Genomic DNA, 25241 nt, shown 5'->3' with positions numbered 1-25241 from the left:
AGAAAGAAAGAAAAAAAAAAAGAAGTCCGTTAGGATGGTTAGAATCACGAGGGACAGGAACCAGGCAGCCATTCTAGGGCTCCCTCTCAAGGGATCCATTTACACCTTGCAAAATCCAGACCTGGATCTGAAAATGTAAAGCCCCAGGCTATGGCACTTTAGGGGCTTCTCTGGGAAAGACACCTCGCCACAGGGTGCCCTCAGGGCTGTGGCAGGCTCAAGGCTGCCCTCCCTGCTCTGGGCTTCTCCTGCCACTTCTGTCTGTGGTCTTCCTGTGGAGGGAGGAGCTGCAGGGCATGGACTTCGTAGGAAGGAGGGAGGACCGCAGCCTGAGGAGCCTTCCGCAGGTGTGCATGAAGTGCTTACTGAGCCAGCCTCAGCGTGAGCACAGGGTTGGAAGGGCTAATTGTATGGGGAAGGGAAAAGGCACAGTTGGTTGGTTTTTTTTTTTTTTTTTTTTTTTTTAGGATGTTATTTATTTATTCATGAGAGACACAGAGAGAGGCAGAGACACAGGCAAAGGGAGAAGCAAGCTTCTCCGGGGAGCCCAATGCAGGACTCGATCTCGGGACCCTGGGATCATGCCCTGAGCCTAAGGCAGATGCTCAACCACTGAGCCACCCAAGCACCGCAAAGGCACAGTTTTTGAGGGTCAGTGGTGTTGGGATATCTCATGCCAAGTGTTTGTCTCCATGCCTGCCTTTTCTTTTGTCCTTTCATTGTTCTCTTTCCCCTCTCCCCTCTTGCTTGTCTCCCCATACTTTCCCTTGGACATTGAATTTCTTTTTCTTTTCTTTTTTTAATGATAGAAATAGTCACAGAGAGAGAGAGAGAGAGAGAGAGAGAGAGAGGCAGAGACACAGGCAGAGACACAGGCAGAGGGAGAAACAGGCTCCATGCACCGGGTGCCTGATGTGGGATTCGATTCCGGGTCCCCAGGATCGCGCCCTGGGCCAAAGGCAGGCGCCAAACCGCTGTGCCACCCAGGGATCCCCTCCCTTGGACATTGAAATAGCAGCCACAGTGCAAGGTTCTAAGATCACCAGGCCTGTCAGCTCTCATCCCTAGGAAAGCGGGAGACCGTCAGATAAGCACCTGAAGTGCCTGCTGTCGGGACCGGGACCGTGAGAGTATTTGCAAAATTCTGCGGATGCACCAGGAGAGCGTCTGTGGCATCTGTGGGAGGGGTCCACGTGGAAGCGAGAACACTTGGATCACAAAAGATAATTGTCTATTCAGCAGGAAGTTTTCTAGATAAAGAGGGCTTTCGGGCAGAGAATCATGAGCCAAGATGGAGTGAAATAGGCTGGCATATTTGCAGAGCTGGGGGTAGCTCCACGAAGGAGAAGCACCAGCTCAAGGGTTAAGGGCCCTGGGTTTGGGCTAAGTCTGGGTTGGAATCTCAACTGCACCTCTTACTTACCCCTTCTAGGCCTCAGTCTTCTCATCTGTAAAATGGGGCTAAAATATGAGCACTAACCTCCAAGGTGTCGTCGTGAAGCTTAAATGAAGTAATGCATTTAAAGTTATTGGTTCCATATCTGGAAACATATCTACTGGTTTCTATTAGAAGTGCAAGATGGGAGGTGAAGGCCTTCCCTGGTGATCCGAATGAAGTTGTGACACTCTCAACCCCATGATCCTTTAAGAGCTCGTGCTCCTGCTTAGTCATATTCATATTTGTGAACAGTAAGGTCTTTGAGGGCAGGGAAGCTGTTCCTCTGGTTCACATTGTATCCCCAGCATTTAGCCCAGTGACTAAAACAGACTCAGCACTCAATGTTTATGAAGTGATCACGGAGGACTTTGTACGTCATGGTGAACAGTCTGTACCTTCTTAGATTGCTTTCAGAATAATTTCTATAAAATGTAAAACCGACCTCAACGTTTTAAGCTGGGGAATGACGTGATCAGTTTTACATTTTATAAAAATTACCCTGATAGCATGTCCAATAAATGGACATGGAGGGAAAAGTTGGGAAGTTATTATCACAGTCTGGCCGAGAGGAGATTCTCTGTTAAAGAAGTAGAAATGCAATGGAAGCATCTAAGAGATTTGACGAAGTTAGAACGCACGTGCTTTGGATGAGTGATTGGCTGTGAGGGGTAAGAGAGAAGGAGGGGTCTGGGCGATGCTCAGCTCTTTGGTCTGGGTGATGAGGAGGATGGTGGTACATTTCATGGACATAAGAAATAGAGGAAGAGGATCAGGCTTTGGGGAGGGTGGTGATAATGGTCTCAGCTTCTGACATTATCAAGCTCGAGGTAGTTATGATTTTAGGTGGAGATTCTAAGTAGGTGGTTGGGCATATAGCCCTGAAACTCAGAAGGCAGGTCTGGACAAAGACAAGATTTAGGAGGTATCAATAGGGTGCTCTACACTGTTGATAAAAGCTTAAGTCCTTTACCTATGAAAAAAATGCAAGTAAATATACACAAAAATTTCTCTAGGATTTAAGAAATTCCTTGAAGTTCATCTAGAGAGCCTAGGTTAAGATGTAGTGTGGGTAACAGCTCTCTATCAGAGTGTTGAGTGAGAAGAAAGGGGAGCTCCAGTGAGGGGAAGGAATAGAGGAGATGGGAGGAGAGGCAGGAGAAGCGGGGAAGTGATGACAGAAGGGTGGCACGAGGCAACTTTCCCATAGTGCGAGTGTGCGAGTGTGCAGAAAGGAAGAACAGCTGACACAGGAGATCACATAGGAGGGCCTAGAGAAGAGAGAATAGGGAAGCCCAGGCAGCAGAGCCCTTCAAGGAGGCAGAAGTCAACAGTATTAAGTGCTGTAGAAAGTTCAAGAAGTCCTTTCAGTGTGACCTTCTGGGAACTATTCATAACTTTTGCCTGAACAATTTCAGGGGCTGGGGTTGGAGGACAAAAACTTGATAACTGTTGGTTGAAGATTGAATAGAAGGAAAAAGGTGTTCTCATGAATGACTACTCCAAAGAATCTCCGTTATGGAGGCTTCATGAACCTATGTCTGGGCTGTCCAGGACCCATACCTCCTCCCCTTCTTCTTCTTTTTTAAAAAATTTTTTAAAATACTTTATTTATTTGAGAGAGAGAGAGAGAGAGAGAGAGAGAGAGAGAGAGAGCTCACGCACAGGAGCAGGGGGAAGGGCTCCATTGAGCAGGGAGCCCGATCCCAGGACTCCTGGGGCAGAAGGCAGATGCTTAACCAACTGAGCCACCCAGGCGCCCCCCCTCCCCTTCTTATCAGCATCTCATTCTCCCTTGAGGAAACCCCCACTGTGAGTAGTCTTAATAGAAAGTGGTGACTGGTTTCTAAATAGAAAGTGAAAAAAAATAAAATAAATAAAATAAATAGAAAGTGGTGATGAGCCAAGGGGGCCAGAACCCCCTTTGCTCTGCCTCGGCCCAGTGTTATGTCCTAAACTGTGTCTCTTACAAATTTATATGTTGAAGTTCTAACCGCCAGGACTTCAGAATGTGACTGTATTTAGAGGTGTATTGGAGGTGTATTTTCAAAGGTAATAACTTTTGAAAGGTTATTAAGTTAAAATGAAGTCCTTAGGATGTGCCCGAATCTAATATGGCTGGTGTCCCTATAAAAAGAGAAGATTGGGACACAGACCTGCACAGAGGGACGAGCATGTGAAGAAACAAGGAGAAAATGGCCATCGATAAGTCAAAGAGTGAGGACTCAGGAAAAAAACAATCCTGACAACATCCTTATCTCAGACCGTGAGCCTCCAGAACCCTGAGAAAATAAAATTCTGTTGTTGAAACCACCCAGCCTGTGGTACTTTGTTATAGCAGCCTGAGCTGACTCAGGCAGGAAACCAAGGCGCAGACGTGTGATCTAGGCTTGGCCAACTTGTCTCTTCTGGAATGTGGAATCCTGAAAAAGTGACACCTACCCACTTATAAGGGAGATTCATTCCTAAGGGAAGCAGATGGTTGGGTCCCAGTCATCACAGCAGCGGAATAGGCTGACCTGCCCCTACCCAGTTTCCATCCAGCACATTCCTTTCCTTCCCTTAATACCTAGATTCTGATACACTGACGGCCAAGAGCCCTGAGTGGTACGGTAGGAAAGGAGAATCACGTGGAAACTAGAGGGGATCCAGGAAAGAAAAGGAGATTTTTTTTTTTTTGTCTTAAGTGAAAGACTCGAAGTTATTTACAGGTCATTTAACTTTCTTGGCGGCCATTATGAAAGGCTTCACTTTCCACTGCAGCCCACTCACTGGTCAGAATGTTAGTGTAGGCAGTTAGTTAGGTGCTAACAGGAGACCTGGAGGTCTGCAATGGGTGAGTCCTGACCAGGAAAGCCAGAGCCCTCCACTGGAAACTGAATCAAACCAGACAGGCCCAAGATGGCGGATGCCATGACGGGAACCTCTGACCAACTAAGGAAGAAAAAGTGCAAACCCCTGCATCTCTGCTCTAACTAATGAATATTCCACTCCCTAGTTGACATCGGTCAGTAAATATAGAAACTCACTGCAGGGGGTGGGGTGGTGGTGGTGAGCAGCTCTTTTTTTGAGCTCATAGGCTCTCACATCTTGAGAATGTACTTTTCGCTTTAATCAACTTCCCCCTTGCGTTGCTTATTCACTGGGTGGTGTCTGTCCTTTAATTCTTTCTTTTGGGGACACATGGGTGGCTCAGTGGTTGAGCACCTGCCTTTGGCTCAGGTCGTGATCCCTGGGTCCTGGGATCATGTTTCGAATTGGACTCCCTGCAGGGACCCTGCTTCTCCCTCTGCCTGTGTCTCTGCCTCTCTGGTCTCTCTAGAATAACTAAAAAAAAAAAAAAAAAAAAAGAAAAAAAAGAAAAAAAAATTTCTTTCTTTGAAGAGACTAAGATCCTTTGGTGACATCTTTGGGACAGGCTCCAGGGCTGGGGTCCCCCAGTTCACTTGGCAACAAGAACAGTTATGCGCTCACCCTCAATCAAGAGTAGGAGATGTAGATCCATTTCTTTCTTTTTTTTTTTTTTTTAGATCCATTTCTTGATGGAGAGAGTGTCAAAGAGTTTGTAGCCATGTTTCCATATTGCCACAGCTAGCTTTGGCAGTCACTTTAGTGACTTTTTTGAGGATTTCCTGATCCTTTAAGGGCATGGTGACTAAAGCAAAATCTTTAAAGTAGAGAGTATCTGTGGACACGTGTGGGAGGCTGTAAAATGGAAGGAAAGAATTTTCATCTTATTCAAGAACAATCACAGGAAGAAGGGAGATGGTTGGTATTCACAGGAAAGAAGAAAGCCAGACTAACATTACCCTTCCCTCCCTCCCTCCATCCCTCCCTCCCTCCCTCCCTCCCTCCCAAGAGTTTGGGTAAGATTAGAGCAGCAAAGAAACAGTGTACTTCATGGCATTTTTCTTAGCTCAGCACTGCAGTGCAATTGCTGAGATATACAGGAAATAAGGGCTCCTTGAACTTGAATCCATAGTAACCTCTGACTTCTATACAACTCAAAAATTGCAACGACTTGGGATGCCTCGGTGGCTCAGTGGTTGGGTGCCTGCCTTTGGCTCAGGTCATGCTCCTGGGATCCGGGATTGAGTCCTGCATGGGGCCTGTGTCTCTGCCCCTCTCTCTCAGTCTGTGTCTCTCATGAATAAATAAACTCTTAAAAAAATTGCAATGACTCAGTTGACTTAAGTATAATACAACACACGATGAGGGGGTAGCACTACCCAATACCCATCTTCCTCCTTCTTAGTACAGTGCCGGTTTTATTCAGGAGCTCATGTCATCCGGTTCAGCACTCTCTTGGTTTTTATTGGCTGAGTGAGGGATGAGGGGACACTGTCCAAAAGATGCAATCTGGCAGAAAGGAATGTCTTTTATGTGTCATATCTGGAAGAGAGGGTGTCTCTCTTCCACTGGTTGTGAAAAAAACTCATCATGTCTCAAGTTTGGCTAGCAGCTATTGTTAAGACTTTGAGGACAGCCAGCATGAGGCCAAAGGCAAAATGCCAAGGAGGGCAGAGACATTGGGAAGGGAGGGTTAGAATGTGCCCTCACTGAGCTTCTGAGGAAACCAAGCCAAATTTTCATAATTTGAGATACATTTCCTCATTGTTTAGGCCTATGTAAGTCAGAGCTTGTTACTTGGGAACATAGGCACCTGATGGATACGTTGGTATTTACTGAGTACTAACTAAAAGGATATGGAACTCTCTTTCTGAAAAGAGCTACTAGTTAATAGGGGAGAAACCTGACGTTTAATGACAAGAGGGAATGCTGATGGGGAGGCCAAGAGTTCTAAACCTAACTTATAAAAAACAAAAACAAAAACAAAAAACAAAAAAAAAAACAAAACAAAAAAAAAACAAAACCTAACTTATGTGACCCTGAACAAGTCATCGAATCTTAACAGATCGCAGTCTCAACATCCAGGCTTGAGGGAAGATGGACTCTATGTTTGCTAAAATTCTTTCTGATTAGACATTTCTGTCTTAGTGAATGTCAACCAAAGGAAAGATGACTCCTCCCTTCTTTTCGGCAGGCCATCACTGACCAGCAAGGAAATGAACCAAGAAGGCCCAGAGAGAGGAAAAGAAGTGTAGTTGCCTTTTATTTATTTAAAAAAGATTTTATTTATTCATTCATGAGAGAAACACAGAGAGAGGCAGAGACACAGGCAGAGGGAGAAGCAGACTCCATCCAGGGAGCCCAATGCTGGACTCAATCCCACATCTCCAGGATCACGCCCTGGGCTGAAGGCGGTGCTAAACCACTGAGCCACCCAGGCTACCCTGTAGTTGCCTTTTAAAGGAAGTATCCTACTTGTTCACTTTAATAGCAAAATGTAGTAATCTCTGAACCATAAATATGATAGATATCATAGTCATTGAATAAAAAATATTCACCGTTACATGTCCAGTAAAGTGAAGAAAAGAAACAGGAGAGGAATCAAAGAGAAGGGGTGGGGGGTGGACAGGCAGAGAGTGAGACACAAGATATGCAAATGGGAGCAGAAGGTAGAGAAGACCCTGGAAAAGTCAAAGATAACAGGAAAGGTACCCAGGTTCACAGACAGACAGAGTCGCAAAGGCAGTTGGAAAACACGCAGAGCAAGACGGGCGCACAGAGGTACAGTGATGCGGACAGAGGTGCTTGTGCGGAAAGCTGGGATCAACTCCAAACAACAGAAAGTTGTAGACACAAGGAGGGGAAGGCAACATGGAAATAAAATTGATTTTGTGACATGACCTTAAGTTACAACCTGGGTACTCTGGCTGGGCTCATTGAAAGGACACAGCTTACTGACCTCAAAGAGGGTTCCAGAGGTGTGAGGCTACCTGCTAGGGCGACTTACACACGCCCTGTCTTGTTTTCTCCATCAGAACTCAGAGTTTCCAAACCAGACTTGCAAACATTTAAAGTTTCAAAAGAAGTGTTGATGATGTTGTTATGGGGAGGACTTGGCCAAAGAGGAAGGAAATCCATGTTTCGGTTTCAGTAGGACCATCGCTAGCTGGCAAGCTACTTCTCTTTCCTAAACCTCTGTTTCTTCATTACTCAAGTGAGGTAATGATTATGTTTAGTAGCTTCTTCTAGCTTAAATATGCTGGTTTCCAATGGTAATTTCCAGACACTGCAGAATGCAGTAGGCTTTGTCTCCTAGAAATCCCAACGAAGGCCTAAAGGAATATTCTGAAAGAGCAAATTAATACATCTAAGGTTTACCTTTTTTTTTTTTTTTTTTTTTACATTTTATTTATTTATTTATTCCTGAGAGACACAAAGACGCAGAGACACAGGCAGAGGGAGAAGCAGGCTCCCTGCGGGGATCCTGATGTGGGACTCGATCCTGGGACCTGGGGTCACACCCTGAGCGGAAGGCAGCCGCTCAACCTCTGAGCCACCCAGGTGTCCCATAAGGTTGACAAATTAATCATAAATCCTGAACTCATGCTTTCACTCACATGCAAATGAGTCAGTCCCTAGGAAAATAAAAGGCAACATCAAAAGAACTTTTGGAAAGGAAACAGAAAAACCATTTGGTTCCGTTACTCGGTGCCATCCCTCTGGAGATGTAGGGGTTTGGAGGCCTCAGCAGGAGTGTGAGCAGAGCCCAGAACCAGCCCTGGGGCTTCAGTCCTTGTTCCCCTCGCCAATGTTTGGTCTTTGTCTGCTTTAAATATTTTCTGCTTTAAATATTTTTGGTCTTTGTCTGCTTTAAATATTTTCTGAAATATGCACACGAATCTATAATATACTCCGGCTACTAAGCAAACAAAGCACTGCAGAAGTTAATAAAGGAAAAGTGAAAGTGACTCTTAATGACCTTTCTTCCTTCCTCGGGGGGTAACCACCAAAAAATTTGTTGTGTCCCTTCCAGAACATGCCCTATGCGTTCATATTCGTGTAAACGCGATCATCTACCTATACATCTCTATATCCTGTTCATTTTTTGCCAATTCTGTTTACACATTGTATCACGTGATTTTCCTACAACTTGATTTTTTTAGAGTAATTCCCCCCACACACATAGGCGCACACTATTCAACACTTTTCACATTCTTTTTTTTTTAGTTGGAGGAAAAAAATGTTAAATATTTTCAAGGAATGTGTGGAAAGGAAGAGACAGTGTGACTCTTCTGATTTGGGTTCTTAAAAGACTCAGGTCATGATCGGGACCAGAATTGGGGCTTTCTCCTCTAAGGAGGCAGCTGTTTCTCCCTTGCCAGGAGAACATGACTTTGCTATGTGAGATCATAAAATATTTCTTCCTGTTTAAGCCATTTGAGTGGAACCTTCTAGCACTTGCTGCAGAACATCACCTGACACGTGCATTTCTCTCTGTGTTCAGGGAGACTCCAGCTGATGAAGTTGTACTTAAAGCTAGAATTTGGACATTTTTAGGTTGGTTCTAATTTTCATTATTTTCAATAGTGCTGCAAAGAGCAACAGCATTTCTTTTTAAACTTGGCATATTTCCCAAGGCCATTCTCCCAGAAGTGAAACCCCAGTATCATAGGTGCACACATTTCCAAGCTGCCCGTGGCACTGCTACGTTCTTTCCCAAGCGATTCTTTATATTTATACTCCGTTCAGAGATCTATGAGAATCTATTTAATTTTTTTTAAGATTTATTTATTTTAGGGACTCCTGGGTGGTTCAGCAGTTGGGTGCCTGCCTTCGGCTCAGGTCGTGATCTCAGGGTCCTGGGATCGAGTCCCGCATCGGGCTCCCCGCAGGGAGCCTGCTTCTCCTTCTGCCTGTGTCTCTGCCTCTCTCTCTGTGTCTAAAATAAATAAATTTTTTAAAAAGAGATTTATTTATTTTAGAGAAAAAATGAGACAGCATGAGCAAGGGGGAGAGGCAGAGGGAGAAGGAAAGAAGCAGACTCCCTGCTGAGCGTGGAGCCCAAGCCAGCTCCATCTCAAGACCCTGAGATCATGACGTGACTTGAAATCAAGAGTTGGAAGCTCAACCAGCTAAGTGGTCCCGGTGCCCCTCACATTCCTTTATTTTTTTTAAGTTTGTAATTTTAATTCCAGTATCATTAACATAGTGTTCTTTTAGCTTCAGGTGTACAATGTAGTGATTTAACAATTCCATACACGACTGGGTGCTCATCTCAAGGGTCCTCTTCATCCCTGCCCTCCCCACCACCTCCCCCCTGGCAACCAGCAGGGTGTTCTCTAGAGTTGAAAGCCTTGCTGGCTCCCCTCCACCTCACCTCTCTGCTTTGTTCCTTTGCTTTCACATTCTTTCTCTTAATCCTTGGTAAATTAAGAGATGAGAAATGGGGTCTCAGTCATTTCAACTTGCATTTCTTTGATTACTAGTGTGTCTGAACACTTCCCATGTACTACACTGGCTGCATTTTCTCTTTTATATTTCTGTTAGAGGGGAGGCACCTAAGTTGTGTCTGGCACAACTTAGACATTTCAGGTCTGTTTAATCAAATGTCTTTGGATGTCTGTCGGTACCGCCGCCCCTGCCTACTGCTCAGGACTCTATGTGTTTCTTCCGTAATTGCTAGTATAATAAAAGTACCTTTTTTGAGGGGGGCATAGTTAATCTTTTTTTTTTTTTTTGCAAAATTTGCAGTTGGTAGTTTATTTCAAGCTGATTTTAGTTTTGTATTATTCAGAAATTTAAGTGTTATGACGATCTTTCCCTCTTCTCCCCTATCCCCAGGCTTAGAAATCTTTTTTCTTCCTTGAGAGACTTTGATCACCATTCAGCTCTATTATATTCCAGGCTTCCCAAAGTTTGGTTTTCGTGGCTCACCCTGTGATCCTTCTGAAATGTATCTGTGAGCTTTATCTAACAGCTTGCTTTATTAAGCTTCCTACTTAAAGAGAAAATTGTGGTGAGAAACACCTAGCATTGAATTTACCACCTTAACCATTTTACAGTGTACCGCAGTGTTTAGTCTATTCACATGGCTGTACAACAGATTTCTAGAATGTTCTCATCTTGCAAAACTAAAACTCTATACACATGGAACACTAATTCTCCCTTTCCCTCTCCCCTCTCCCAAGCCCTTTGCAACCACCTTTGTGCTTTCTGATTCTATGGTTTTGACTACTTTAGATATTTCTTTTGTGTGGAATCCTGTAGTGTTTATCCTTTTGTAACTGGTGTATTTTGCTTAGTTTCATGTACTTCCTTGATGTCCATCCATGAGGTAGCATGTGAGAGGATTTCCCTCTTTTTTAAGGCTGCCTAATATTCCCCTGAGTGCATATGTCACATTTTCTTTGTGTAGTTATCTGTTGATGGGCATTTGTGTTGTTTCTGTGTTCTGGCCATTGTGAATAATGCTGCAGGGAATATGAAAGTGCAGATACAACTTCACAATCCTGTTTTGAATTCTTTTGTAACAGGGATGGGGTTGAGATATTCAGTGAAGAAAACTAGCAAAATCAGGGACGCCTGGGTGGCTCAGAGGTTGAGCGTCTGCCTTCAGCTCAGGGTGTGATCCTGGAGTCCCGGGATTAAGTCCCACGTTGGGCTCCCTGCATGGACATGCCTGCTTGTGTCTCTGCCTCTCTTTCTCTCTCTCTCTCTGTGTCTCTCATGAATAAATAAATGAAATCTTTTTTAAAAAAGAAAGAAAACTAGCAAAATCAGATGTGGGTTATGAAAGAGAGGAGGGAAGCCACAATGATACCCAGATTTCTGGCTTAGGAGGTGCCATTTCCTGAGGTGGAAAGGAATTTAGCCAGGATGGAGCTGGGGGAGGGGGGCATCTTTACCCTCACTGGAGACCCATGCACCTGATACAGTGGACAAAGAACAAAGCAGGTCTGAGCAGGAGGTTCTAAGCTATTTGAGCTGGCTGCAGTCCTTAACTGTGGGATCTAACTCCTGGTTTTCCACTACGACGTCAAACCCTAGGCTCACCATTAAGGACCTGAAGTCAGAAGGCCGATGAATGTAAGCAAGACTGTGTCTGAATGTCATTGTCTGATGTCAAGAGTCACTCAAGCAGAAGAGCAGAGCAGGTGGTTTAAAGTAAGAGCGTTCTCAGGTGCTTCTTGCTCCTGAACCTGACTCATTCTTACTTCTCTAGTCCCTTGACTGACTGTTTCTTGTGTTAAACCACTAGCTCAGATCTTTCTTAATTTTCTAGAAAAGAGAGTATCTTTACCCTGCAGATGAGAGTCGCAATGCCCACTCTGTTTCAACAGAGGGCAGTAGGGAACAGCTAATAGCTGACTTTTCCAAGCTCAGAGAAAAAGTGTATTTAGGTGATCTCAAGGCTGGGGTCCTAAAATATAGCGCATCATGCTTCATGTGTTCATGAACTTGAGAGATCTCTGTGGAGGGAGGGAGGTCCCTGGACAGTCAGCAACTCTTAGATGACTCCTCGCGAACAACAGTTTAGCTCTGTGCAACTCACGGAAGGCTTCGTGGAGGAGTTTGGCCTTGAAGAATGACTATGAGTTGGCAAAATAGCTTCGTCCACAGACAACAGCATGAACAGAAACATAGCAACCCATGGCAAATCTAGGGGACCACAAGAAGGTAGGTATTAGCCGAGCATAGGATTGGAGTGGGGACACCAGTGACAGATGCGCTCAGACGCTATGTGCCACCCTGACGGGTACAGATGCCACCTCCAAGCTTTGAATATCACCCTGAAGACAATGGGAAGTCACTGAAGGATTTTGAGCAGGGAGGTAACTTGATCTGTTAGCCACTCATGGTTTTGTTTTTAACTGTTTTTAACCAGTATTGCCATTTTGGATTTTAGCCCATCAGGGGGTATATATACAGATATCTCGTATTTTGAATTTGCATCTCCCCTGGTAAGTAATGATGTTGCCTATTTTTTCATGTGCTTATTTGGCCATTTGGATATCCTCTTCTGTGAACTGTCTGTTTAAATCCTTTGCTCACTTTTTAATTGTGTTGTCTGTCTTCTCACTGATGTGTAGGCATTCCCTATGGATTCTTTGTCGTGGCTGCTCATTTGTTAAATGATGTCTTTTGATGAACAAAAGCTTGGTAAGTCTTTTTGAAAACAATATAGAAGATGGATTGGAAGGAAGGAGGCTTGGTTAAGATTCCATTTCAGGAATTTAGGCAAGGACTAATGAGGACACGAAATAAACCTCTTCTACTGATAGTAATAAGAGCAGCAAGTACGTACACGGCACTTTCTATGTGCAAGCTTCGTACTAAGCACTTAAACTTATTTAATCCTTACATCAACCCTATGAGGTTGTGGTACTACGATTGTCCCTATTTCACAGATGAGAAAACCGAGGCATGCGGAGAATAAGTGACTTGCTCAAAGTTTTATGGTGCTAATAACGGGCAGGAGGGAAAGAGATTGAGAGCATTCAATTTTTGGTTGGATAGGAATGCAGGAGAGTAAGGGACCTTCGATAACTTGAAGGATTTGGACTCAGGTAACGGAGTAGATCATATGGAACGTGCAAGTTTGGAGGAAGAGGTGCATTTTTTTGAAAAAAAAAAAAACTTTTGAAGAGGAAATACATAATATGTAGCTGAATATATTTCTCTAGAATTCAGGAGAAAAGTGCTGAGTAAAAATAAAGATTTGAGAGTCATCAGCACGTAGGGAGCAGGGCAGTGGTTCTCAATGTCAGCACTATTGACATTTGGGGCCAGATAAGTCTTTGTTGTGGGGCCCACTATGTCTATAGGAGGACATTCAGCAGCATCTTTGGCCTCTACCCAGTTCAGCATTTGTTTTTTTTGTTTGTTTGTTTGTTTTTTAAGATTTTATTTATTTATTCATAGACAGAGAGAGAGAGAGAGAGAGGCAGAGACACAGGCAGAGGGAGAAGCAGGCTCCATGCAGGGAGCCCGATGTGGGACTTGATCCTGGGTCCCCAGGATCACACCCCAGGCTGTAGGCGGCGCCAAACCGCTGCACCACCGGGGCTGCCCTCAGTTCAGCATTTGGTTTGTAACAACCAAAGAAATGTCTCCAGACATTGGCAAATGTCCCCAAGGGGCCAAAATCACTTCAGTTGAGAACCACCGGTGTAGAAGGAGCCATGGATATGGATATAATTATCTAGAAGAAATAAGAAATGTATAGGATTAGGATGTCTGGATGGCTCAGGCAGTTAAGCGTCTGACTCTTGATCTCAGCTCAGGTCTTAATCTCAGAGTTATGAGTTCAAGCCCACATCGGGCTCCATGCTGGGCGTGGAGCCTACTTTTAAAGAAAACAAAGTACAGGATCGTGTTTCTCAATTTAAAAAAAATTTTTTAAAGTAATCTCTACACTTAAGGTGGGGCTTGAACTCATAATCCCAAGGTCCCACTGCCCCTCTCAATTCTTTAAAGTCCAATCTCCACCCTTTTACACATAAACATAACATTTTTCCATCTTTTTAAAATTTTGTCCTAAACTTCAAATTGGTTTGTCAAATTTATAAATATGAACATGTATTTTAATGCTAAATAAGCTTTTCAAATTACACCCCCACCCCGCTCATCCCTTCCTATTATGATACACGCCCTGGGGAAGCATTCGTTGAGGTCAGAGAGCTGAACAAACACCAATATTTAATGGGTGGGGAGAGATAGACGAGCAGTAACATGAGTCCTCAGAGGGGCAGCCGGAGGGGAGCCCTAAGTCGTGATGAAAGAGGTGATGAACAACATCAAGGTATTGTGGCCCTGAAAAATGCAACAATACATCACAAAGGACTATATCCTGTTCCTGGGGTTCATAAGTCACTTCTCAGACAAGTGGGTGGATTCTGAATACTCCCTGTGCTTAGAGTGGAAGGAGACTTTCCTGTGACAGGACCCAAGGCGACATCTAGGGCAACTCAGCCGGAGGAACCTTTGAGCTTCAGAAAGAAAAGGGGTTTCCCCTGCAAGGGAAGAGGGAAGGAAGGCGGCCTTCCTGAAGCCTCCGGAGCCAGGGGAGATGACCTGCAGTCCTCATCTCAAGGAAAAGGCTGGAAAACAAGGTCTGGGCTAACCTGAGGTTCCCACCTATTCTGGAACGAGATGGTTGTTGGGTGGCATGCTTTAGAAACTGGACTCTACCATTCTTATTTTACTCATTTCTATTTCTCTCTCTCTCTCTCTCTCTCTCTCTTTTAAAGATTTTATTTATTTATTTGACAGAAAGAGAGAGAAAAAGTGAGCACAAGTAGGGAGAAGGGCAAAGGGAGAAGGAGAAGCAGGCTCCTCGGGGAGCAGGGAGCCCCACGTGGGGCTTGATCCCAGGACCCCGGGATCATGACCTGAGATGAAGGCAGCCGCTTGGCCCACTGAGCCACCCAGGCATCCCCTCACTCATTTCTATTTCTTAAAAAATTGTCTTTTTAAACCTTCTAGACAATTGTGAGTTGGCCAAGAGAAAGATTTAGATGTCTTGATCTCTAGGGTAGCCTCTGGAGCCGTTAAAGCTATTGGTGGCTGGCTGGCTCTCTAAGATTTTTTTTTTTAATTTATTTTTTAGAGATTTTATTTATTTATTCATGAGAGACAGAGAGAGAGAGAGAGAGAGAGAGAGGCAGAGACCCAGGCAGGGGGAGAAGCAGGCTCCATGCAGGGAGCCCGACGTGGGACTCGATCCCAGGACCCCGGGGTCACACCCTGGGCCGAAGGCAGGCTCCAAACTGCTGAGCCACCCAGGGATCCCTGGCTCTCCAAGATTTTTAAAAAGAAAGGTCTATTGGTATTTTAATGACTTTCTCTTTGGTTTTCAGGTGTTTGGACGGATGTGTTCAGGTGGTGTGTGTGTGGGTGCTTAGTTTGCCTGTGGTTCTCTCAACTTCTTGGATCTCTGGTTTGATCCATTATCTCTTCCAATGTTTCCTCTGCCCATTCTCTCTCTCTCTTCTTTGGAATTTTAATTACACACGTATTAGAGCATTTTATATTTCACATTTCTTAGATGTTTTGTTCTATTTTCTTTTTCTCACTTTCTTTTCCCTTTGAATTTCAGTTTGGTTAATGCCTATGTACACATCCTCAAGACACTGATTCTCTCTCAGCTGTTTGGGGTCTACTGAGGAGCCTGTAGATCCTTCCTCTCTCTTGCCACGTTCAGTTTTCTTACATTTCCATTTCACTCTTCTGAGAGTTTCTATCTCTCCGCTGAAATTCTTTATCTGTTCATGCAAGTTGCTCATGTTTTCCACCAGAGCCTTTAACATATTACCTATAGTTATTTTAAATTCTTTGTTTGATAGTACGACATCTGGATCATCTCTGAGAGAATTTCTCTTGCTTGCATTGTCTTTTGACAGGGCTGTCTTTATCTTGCTTTTTTGTATAGTTTCATAATGTTTTTAAAAAAGCTTTTATTTATTTAAGAAATCTCTACTCCCAGTGTGAGGCTCGAACTTACAACCCCTTAGATCAAGAGTTGTATGGTCTGGTGACTGAGCCAGCCAGGTACCCATACAGTTCCATAATTTTTTAAAAAAGATTTTATTTATTTATTCATGAGAGACACAGAAAGAGAGAGAGACACAGGCAGAGGGAGAAGCAGGCTCCCCATGGGGAGCCTGATGCAGGGCTTGATCCCAGGACCCCAGGATCACAACCTGAGCCAAAGGCAGATGCTCCACCACTGAGCCACCCAGGTGCCCCTTAAAAAAATTTTTTTTTGAGATTTTATTTATTCATGAGACACACACCCTGTTCTTTTCTAGAGCACCAAGTAAAGGTCCACAGAGAAGACCGTTCAAATGGGTGTGAACTCCGCTTGCAGCAGCAGCTCTCAGTTCTTGACCATGCCTGGCTTTTAGCAATTTAAGATTTTAGTTGAATTTTTCTACCCATTCTTCTGGCAGCCCCATATTCCTCCCATGCTCTGTTTATAGGAGGGGCCAGCACTCATGCCCTAGTGCTCCTCGAAAGTACCTCCTTCTTTAGATTTCAGCACTGTACCTCAGTACTCTGATATTATCATCTGGCTTTTTTTTTGTGTGTGTGTGTGTGTGGTTTTCATTAAGGTAATTTAATGCAGTTGGTTTTCCAAGCTGTTCTTAAACAGCGTGGAACCACTGAAGCAAAATCACCAAGTCCAAAAATCCAAGTGAAAAATGACCAAGATAGCCAGGCATGATGAATTTAGGCACAGGAATTAGGGAGAAAATGTTTCTCACATGACTTGATCATCTAAAAACCTACAAGTGAAATGTTTTTTAAAAATTGAAATATATATATGTGTTTTTAAAAAATATGTGTGACATACATTGTACAAAGTGAAGATATACAACATGTTAATTCACACATTTATATACTTTAATATGATTGCCATTGTAGTCATGACTATCACCTCTATCACAGTAATTATCTTTTCTTCAGTAGTTGGAATAATTAAGTCTCTTTTTAAGTTCGATGATTATAATACAATGTTTATTGTATTAATTGTATTAATTGTAATTATACAATGTTATACAATAACATAGTATAATACAATTTTTTTTTTTAGATTTTATTTATTCATGAGGGACACAGAGAGAGGCAGAGACACAGGCAGAGGGAGAAGCAGGCTCCCTGCGGGGATCCCAACGTGGAACTCAATCCCAGGACCCCGGGATCATGACCTGAACCGAAGGCAGATGCTCAACCACTGAGCCACCCAGGTGCCTCTATAATACAATATTTCTATTTATATTTACTATACTGTGCATTAGATCTCTAGGACTTTTTTTTCTATTCATTGTAAGTTTATATCCTTAAATAAAATCTGTCCCAACCCCTGTCTCCTGATAACCACCATTTTACTGTATGTTTTTATATGTTTGGCTTTTTAAAATTCCACATATAAATGACATCATATACTACTTGTCTTCCTCTGTTTGGGGTCTACTCTGTTTCTCTCTCTCTCAGCATAATGTGCTCAAGGTCCATCCATGTTGTCACAAATGGCAGGATGTCCTCCTTTCTCATGATTGAAAATTATTGGATTGTGTGTGTGTGTAGCACGTCTGTATCAACTCATCCACTGACAGGCACTTATTTTGTTTCCGTGTCTTGACTATCGTGAATAATGCTGCAGTAAACATGGAGGTGCATATGTCCTCAAAACTCCTTTTTCGGGATCCCTGGGTGGCGCAGTGGTTTACCGCCTGCCTTTGGCCCAGGGCGCGATCTTGGAGACCCGGGATCCAATCCCACGTCAGGCTCCCGGTGCATGGAACCTGCTTCTCCCTCTGCCTGTGTCTCTGCCTCTCTCTCTCTCTCTCTCTGTGTGTGACTATCATAAATAAATAAAAATTAAAAAAAAACTCTTTTTTCATTTCCTTTGGGTATTTAGCCAGAAATGGAATTGCTCAATCATATGGTAGCTCTATTTTTTATTTTTTGAGGAACTTCCGTATTGTTTTCCATGGTGCTTGAACCAATTTACATTCCCACCAACAGTGTGTTAAGTGTTCCCTTTTCTTCACAGTACTTGTCTCTTGTTTTCTTGATGAAAGTTATTCTAACAGGTATGATGTGATATCTCATTGTGGTTTTGATTTGTATTTCCCTGATGATGAGAGATGGCAAGCATGTTTTCAGGTCCCTGTTGGCCATTTGGATATCTTCTTTGGAAAAATGTCTATTTAGTTCTCTTGCCCATTTTCAAATCAGGTTGTTTGGTTCTTTTGTTTTGTTTTTGCCATTGAGTTGTATGACTTATTTATGTATTTTGGGTATTAACCCCTTATCTGATACCCGGTTTGCAAAATTCTTTTCCCATTCTGTGAGTTGTCTTTTATTTTGTTCATTGTTTCTTCTTCTGTGCAAAAGTTTTTATGTTTGATATAGTCCCCCATCTGTTGATTTTTGCTTTTGTTGTTTGGGCCTTTGGTGTCATATCCAAAAATCACTACCAAGACGAATGTCGAGGAGCTTTTAAGTTTTCTTCTAGGAGTTTTATAATATCAGTATCAGTTTTATAGTGTCAGGTGTTTAAACCTTTGATCCATTTTGAATTAATTTTTGGGGGTGGTGCGAGATAGGGGTCCAATTTCATCACTCTGCATCTGTTTATCCAGTTTTCCCAGCACCATTTGTTGAAGACACTATCCTTTCTCCATTGGGTGCTTTGATCATCTTCTCAAATATTATTTGATCATACAAACAAGGGTTTAATTCTGGACTCTCTTGGCCTATGTGTCTATTTTTGTGCCAGTAACATACTGTTTTTATAACTGTAGCTTTGTAGTATAGTTTGAAATCAGGAGGTGTGATACTTTCAGTTTTGTTCTTTTTCCTCAAGATTGCTTGGGCTGTTTGGAGACTTCATGGTTCTATTTAAACTTTAGAATTTTTTTTTTTTTTTTATTCCTGTGAAGAATGTCATTGGTATTTTGATGGGTACGTCGCTGAATCTGTAGATGGCTTTGGGTAGTATGGACTTTTTTTTTTTTTAAGATTTTATTTATTTGGGTGGGTGGTGGCTCAGCAGTTTAGCGCTGCCTTCAGCCCAGAGCGTGATCTTGGAGACCCGGGATCGAGTCCCATGTCAGGTTCCCTGCATGGAGTCTGCTTCTCCTGCCTGTGTCTCTGCCTCTTTCTCTCTCTCTCTCTCTCTCTTTCTCTGTCTCTCATGAATAAATAAATAAAATCTTTTTTAAAAAAGATTGACACAGAGAGAGAAAGAGAGAGAGAGAGAGAGAGAGAGAGAGAGCGTGCACAAGCAGGAGGAGCAGCAGGCAGAGAAGAGGGAGAAGCAGGCTCTCCAAGGAACAGGAAGCCTGATGTGGGACTCAATCCCAGGACCCTGGGACTGTGACCCAAGCCAAAGGCAGATGCTTAACTGACTGAGCCACCCAGGCACCACTCGTATGGACTTTTTAACAATATTAATTCTCCTGATCCATGAATATGAGATGTCTTTCCATGTTTATGTCTTATTTCTTTCTTTCAAGAAAATTTTATAGTTTTAGTTGAACTATCTTTCACTTCCTTTGTTAAATTTATTTCTATGTATTTTGTTGTTTTTGATGGTAATACGAATAGGATATTTTTAAATTTTATTTTTCAGATGTCTCATCATTGGTGTATAGAAAGGCAACTAATTTCTACATGTTGATTTTGTATTCTGCAACTTTACAGAAATAATTGATTAGTTCAAATAATTTTATGGTTGAGTCTTTGGCATTTTCTATATGCAAAACATCATCTGCAAATAGCAACAGCTTTAATTCTTCCTTCCTGGTGCCTTTTATTTCTTTGTCCATGCTGTAGCTAGGACTTCCAGTACTATATCAAATAGGATTGGAAAGAGTAGGCATTTTTGTCTTGCTCTTCATCTTAGAGAAAGCTTTTAATTTTTCTTCATTGAGTAGAACGTTGGCTATGGGTTTGTCATATATGGTCTTTATTATGTTGAGGTATGTTTCCTCTATATTCAATTTTATCATATTTCCTCTATATTCAATTTTTTATCATGAAAGAATGTTATTTTTTGTGAAATGCTTAATTTTTTTTGCACCTATGAGGTGATCATGTGATTTTTATCTTGCATTTTATTAATGCAATTTATTATATTGATTTATATGTGTTGGACCATGCTTGCATCCCAGGGATAAATTCCACTTGGTCATGATGTTTAATTCTTTTTATGTGTTCTTAAATCTGGTATGCTAATAGTTTGTTGAGAGTTTTTGTATTTATGTTCATCAGGGATATTGGTCTATAGTTTTCTTGTGGTGTTCCTCTCTGGCTTGGGTATAGGGTAATGCTGGCCTTGTAGAATGGGATTAGAAGTGTCTCCTCCTCTTCAACTTTTTGAAAGAGTTTGAGAAGAATTGGTGTTAATTTTTCTTTGAATGTTTAGTAGAAGTCTCCAGTGAAATTGTCTGGCCCTTGGGTTTTCTGTGTTGGGAAGTTTTTAATTACTGATTCATTTTCTTCACTTGTTATTGATCTGTTCAGATTTACTAGTTTTTTCTTTTTTTAAGATTTTATTTATTTATTTATTCATGAGAGACACACAGAGAGAGAGAAACAGAGACACAGGCAGAGGGAGAAGCAGGCTCCATGCAGGGAGCCTGATGTGGAACTTGATCCCGGGTCTCCAGGATCATGCCCTGGGCTGAAGGTGGCACTAAACCACTGAGCCACCCGGGCTGCCCTTACTAGTTCTTTCTAATTTTTAGTCTTGGTAGGTTGTATATTTCTAGAAATATATCAATTTCTTCTAAGTTATCTAATTTGTTGGCATAAAATTGTTCATAACAGCCTCTTATGGTCTTTGTGTATCTGCAGTATCAGTTGTAATGTCTCTTTTTTATTTCTAATTTTATTTATTTGAGTCTTCTCTCTCTTTTTTCTTAGTCTAAATAAAGGTTTGTTAATTTTGTTTATCTTTTTTAAAAACCAGCTCTTAGTTTCATTGATCCTTTCCATTTTTTTTTTTAGTCTCTATTTCATTTATATCCACTCTGATCTTTATTATTTCCTTCCTTCTGCTAACTTTGGCCTTAATTTGTACTTTTTATAGTTCCCCTTCAGGTGTAAAGTGAGTTATTTATTTGAGACCTTTCTAATTTTTTTAAAATTTTTATTTATTTATGATAGTCACACAGAGAGAGAGAGAGAGGCAGAGACACAGGCAGAGGGAGAAGCAGGCTCCATGCACCGGGAGCCCGACATGGGATTTGATCCCCAGTCTCCAGGTTCGCGCCCTGGGCCAAAGGCAGGCGCCAAACCGCTGCGCCACCCAGGGATCCCCCCTTTCTCATTTTTTAACATATGCATTTATTGCTATGAACTTTCCTCTCAAAACTGCTTTTGCCACATTTCATACGTTTTGATATGGTGTATTTACATTTTCACTTGTTTCAGGATAACTTTTTATTTCTTTTTTGACTTCTTCTTTGACCCATTGGTTGTTTAGAAGTATGCTGTTTAGTTTCTAAGTATTTATAACTTCCCTTTTTTTTTTCAGTTGTTGATTCTAGTTTCATTCCATTGTGGTCAGAAAAGATAGTTGATATGATTTCCGTCCTCTTAAATTTGCTAAGATTGTTTTGTGTCCTATCATATGATCTGTGCTGGAGAATGTTTCATGTGCACTGAAGAAGGATGTGTATTCTACTACTGAATGGAAAATTCTATATATACTTGTTAAGTTTATTTGTTCTAGAGTATTGTTCAATTCCAAGTTTTAATTGTTGATTTTCTGTCTGGATTACCTATCCATTGCCAACAGGGGGATATTGAGGTCCCCTACTATTATTGTATTATTGTCTATTTCTCTCTTTAGTTCTATCAGTATTCACTTAATATATTTTGGTGCGCTGATGTTGAGTACATGTATATTTATGATAATTATATATTCTTGTATTGACCCTTTCATCCTTGTATAATGTACTTTTTTGTCTCTTGTTCCTGTTTTCAGCTTGAAGTCTATTTTGTCTGCTATAAGAATGGCTATTCTCACTTTCTATAGGTTTCCACTTGTATAGAATATCCTCTCCCATTTCTTCATTTTGAGCCTGTATGTGTCTTTAGAGCTGAAATGAGGCTCCTGTAGGCAGCGTATAGCTGGGTCTTTTCTTTTTTTAAGATTTTATTTTTTTAAGTAATCTCTACACCCACCATGGGGCTCAAGCTCACAACCCCAAGATCAAAAGTAACATGCTCTACTGACTGAGCCAGCCAGGTATCCCAGGTCTTGTTTTTAAAAATCTATCTAGCCACTCTGTACCTTTTGATTGGTGAATTCAATCTATTTGTATTTAGAATAATTACTTACATGTAAAGACTTACTATTGGCATCTATCCTGGCTGTTTTGTATCTCCCTTGTTGATTCTTCTTATTGCTGTGTAGAAATGGTGTGTTTTAGAAATCTTCATCCAGGGGCACCTGGGTGGCTCAGTCAGTTGGGCATCTGACTCTTGATTTTGGCTCAGGTCATGATCTTAGGGTCATGAGATTGAGCCCCATGCTGGGCTCTGTGCTTGACACAGAGTCTGCTTGAGATTCTCTCTCTCCTTCTCCTTTTGCCCCTCCCCCATCCCTCTGATACTTATCTTTCTCTCTAAAATATAAACAAACAAACAAACAAACAAATAAATAAATATTAGAAGTCCTCATGCAGGGCAGCCCGGGTGGCTCAGCAGTTTAGCGCCACCTGCAGCCCAGGGCATGATCCTGGAGACCTGGGATCGAGTCCCACATCGGGCTCCTTGCATGGAGCCTGCTTCTCCCTCTGCCTGTGTCTCTGCCTCTCTCTCTCTGTGTCTCTCATGAATAAATAAATAAATAAAATCTTAAAAAAAAAAAAGAAGTCCTCATGCAAAGTGTCTAAGAGTTAGTTATTCCCCAATCACGACTGGGGAGTTATGCAAGCAGGAGCCATGCTATGGTAAGAGGCTTTCCTATATGTTCTTCTCATCACTATATGTTCAGTTTGTAATCTCTCCTGTGCTAAGCTCTCACCACTGCATGATCTTGGTATTTCTTTTGCCCGAGGCTATGTTGTTTTTAATATAAACATAATGTCAAATTTATAAAACAACACTCTAACCATAAATGGTCTAACCCTGCCTTAGCTACCATGTTCTTCAGTGTTTTCTCACCTTTATGTTATTATTGCTTGATACTTAGACCTACTTTGCAGCTAATCTGTAGATGTGTCCAAAGTCGAAACCCTTTTGATGGGGTACTTTGGCTCTACAATCAGTAATCATTTTTTTCTCACACTCCTACTTTCCCTTAGTTTTTTATTCAGTCATAAACTCAAAGTTCTTTTGTATTCTGCTCTAATACAGGTGAAGGATAGGATGTATTTGTGCTATTTTTATATCTGTCTCCTGCATGCATCATCTCTTTCCCCATTATACTGAAAATTCCTCAGGTCAGAGACTTGTCTCTTCTTATTTCTTCCTCTTATCCTCCCACCCCCACTCCACCTCTTTTATGAGCATAGCGTCAGCACAGGGTTTGAGTACTGGGTATTGACTGAGTCACTCAGTTTCTAGTTAACCCCTTCCCCTTGGGCAACTTATCCCTTGCTCAGCATTCAGTGTTATTGCTAGCCTCAGTATCATTTCCTCCAGTGGTTCCAGAAGACTGGCTTCACTTCCTCAATTCTGCCAAGGCACAAGTTCACGCTAGGCTGCACACCTGTTCTGCACCTTTGCAGGAGCAAAGTCTTCTTCTGGGGCTTCTACTGAGGCTGGGGGCCACAGGAAAGAACAGATGTGGGGCACCTGGGCAGCTCAGTTGGTTGGGCATCTGCCTTTGACTCAGGTCATGATCTTGGGATCTTGGGATCAAGCCCCATGTCAGGCTCCCTACTCACCAGGGAGCCTGCTTCTCCCTCTGCCGCTCCCCTTCTGTGATCTCTCTCAAATAAATAAATAAAAATCTTAAAAAAAAAAAAAAAAGGAAATTACAGATGCTGAGCAGGGGACTAGCACTATCTTATTCAAAATGACTTCTCCCAGTTTCTAGACTGATAAACCAGAGCTGACCAGAGGTACTTTTCCTTAAGTGTCCTCAATGAAAAACAACATACCTTTTATATTGCAACTTCCTTCAACCTCTATGGTCTGAGGAGATCTTCGTTTACATTCCTGTCCTCTTAGGATTTGTCTTTTCCTAGCAATCCTCCAACCAATCCACCAAAAGAATGAATTGTGGGACCTTGGTGTTGATAAGATTTGTTCCAAACTGAGTCTAAACCCATCACACTTCCATCTGTTTCTGAGTCTGCATCCTCCAGTACTTCTACTCTAGAGACCTCATTAAGGAGCTTCTCTGGCTCCAGACTTTTCTGCTTTCTGTCCCGGTGATGGCATACATTTTCTCTCAGGAGAGAGAGCACAGCCCCTGTTTAGCTCTTATAGCAAGCTATATCTTAGTTCCCAACCTTCTGTTTGTTGCCCCAGAAGGCAGCGTGCTTGGGTGTGATCTAGGATCGTAACTCTCTCTTATTCCCAACAGGTAATGAAAGTTGGTCACCCTCAGGCAGGGAATCAACATTAGAGAAAGTTGAGTCTGGAGCCAGTACTGGGTAAAATTGGAAATGAGTGTAAGGGAGCAAAGTTTGCATCCTAAAATGTGCCTCTTTGGCATATGGATTATTGTAAGCAATTACTTTTAAGAAACAGAAGGCTCAAGAAGAAGCTTTGACCTTACACTAACTGCCTAAAGGAATGTAGAAAGAGGACCTTCTCCAGGAAGGGAGCTGTCACCGAGGTTGTGTGCAGTATACTACGAGCTAGATGTGGGAGACAGGGAGACAAGTCTGTTTGCTAAATTTTCTTCCATGTCCCGTTTTTTCTGTATGGTCCAACAGACACTTGTTTCCCCAACATTTATTCTTTTTCATTTTCCTGTGAATTGGGTTCCTTCCCTTTGAAGTCCCAGGCCCCTACCCCCTTCTCCTTATAGCTCTGGATGGCTTATGGCCTCAATGCCTGACTGCCTGAGGGCTTCCTATTCTGATGGAGCCCCTGTATGAATGTGAACATGTTGATTTTCTCCCATTAAGCTGTCTCATGTCAATTTAATTATTAGACCAACCAAAAGAATATTAGAGGGCAGAGGACTATTTTTCCTTCTCCAACAGTTGGTGTAGTTGTCAGGATAAACTTTGATTGGAGATTGTTCAGCCCAGGACTGCTGCAACTGAGAGATCCTGGGACTTCTGATAAAATCTGAGCAGGTGTGGGCACCTGGGTGGCTCAGCGGTTGAGCATCTGCCTTTGGATCAGGGTATGATCGCTGGGGTACTTGGATTAAGTCCCACATCGGGCTCCCTGCATGGAGCCTGCTTCTCCCTCTGCCTGTGTCTCTGCCTTTCTCTGTGTGTCTCTCATGAATAAATAAATAAAATCTTTA

The 25241-nt window shown here is 42.3% G+C and overlaps 1 long non-coding RNA gene across 3 annotated transcripts in view; it reads left to right on the top strand.

Moving 5' to 3' along the window:
* Nucleotides 1-25241, top strand: part of LOC112643038 (uncharacterized) — a 41231-nt gene that overhangs the window by 2217 nt on the left and 13773 nt on the right. For all 3 annotated transcript variants that reach the window (XR_007409039.1, XR_007409038.1, XR_007409040.1), the window contains exons 3-6: nucleotides 11333-11449; nucleotides 11818-12445; nucleotides 14229-14397; nucleotides 16881-17034. This is a non-coding gene — a long non-coding RNA (uncharacterized LOC112643038). The remainder of the gene's footprint in view (nucleotides 1-11332; nucleotides 11450-11817; nucleotides 12446-14228; nucleotides 14398-16880; nucleotides 17035-25241) is intronic.

This window comes from Canis lupus, chromosome 38 (genome assembly GCF_003254725.2).
Source record: "Canis lupus dingo isolate Sandy chromosome 38, ASM325472v2, whole genome shotgun sequence".
Taxonomy (NCBI): Eukaryota; Metazoa; Chordata; class Mammalia; order Carnivora; family Canidae; genus Canis; species Canis lupus.
Note: the sequence above shows the minus strand (reverse complement) of the source record. Positions and strands in the feature narration are given on the sequence as shown.